The following is a 499-nucleotide window of genomic DNA, read 5'->3' on the forward strand; positions in this document are numbered from 1 at the left end:
GGGGCTTTCTATGTTACATTTCATTTACGAAATTGAGTGATGATAATATCAAAAACGTCAAACCACTTTATCCCGAGTCCGAGACCGAGGCAGAGATAAATCAAAACCGCTTTTTCAAAGGCTTCGCTCTCCCCTGAGGGCCGAGGACGAAGAAGACCCAGCAAAGGAGCCAACGAGTTTATTGAGAATAATTCCTGGCGCGGGAAACGGACACGTGATAGACAGGGAAAAAATGGCATTTACAACGCCGGGAAAAGGCGGTTGATGGAGGAGGGCGAGAGAAGGATTCTATTTATCGACTGGGAATGTGTGGCCCGTCTGCTCGCTTCTACAAGGCCCTAGAAATAGCAGATTTGCAGTGATATGACGGGATGATAGTCTAGTTTGAATGATTGCGGTTTTCATATGAGCTAAATTGATGTACCATCCCATCTTGATGTCAAGATTAGGTGATACTCTTTTTCCCTTCAAATCCTCGATATTAAGAGTGACCTTTTTA

The 499-nt window shown here is 44.3% G+C and overlaps 1 protein-coding gene across 1 annotated transcript in view; it reads right to left on the reverse strand.

The window, feature by feature from the left end:
- The window catches only part of LOC119594840 (SHC SH2 domain-binding protein 1-like), a 79,152-nt gene that overhangs the window by 2,682 nt on the left and 75,971 nt on the right, over nt 1-499 (reverse strand). The window lies entirely within an intron of this gene.

The sequence above is a fragment of the Penaeus monodon genome, chromosome 34 (assembly GCF_015228065.2).
Source record: "Penaeus monodon isolate SGIC_2016 chromosome 34, NSTDA_Pmon_1, whole genome shotgun sequence".
In the NCBI taxonomy this organism is placed as follows: Eukaryota; Metazoa; Arthropoda; class Malacostraca; order Decapoda; family Penaeidae; genus Penaeus; species Penaeus monodon.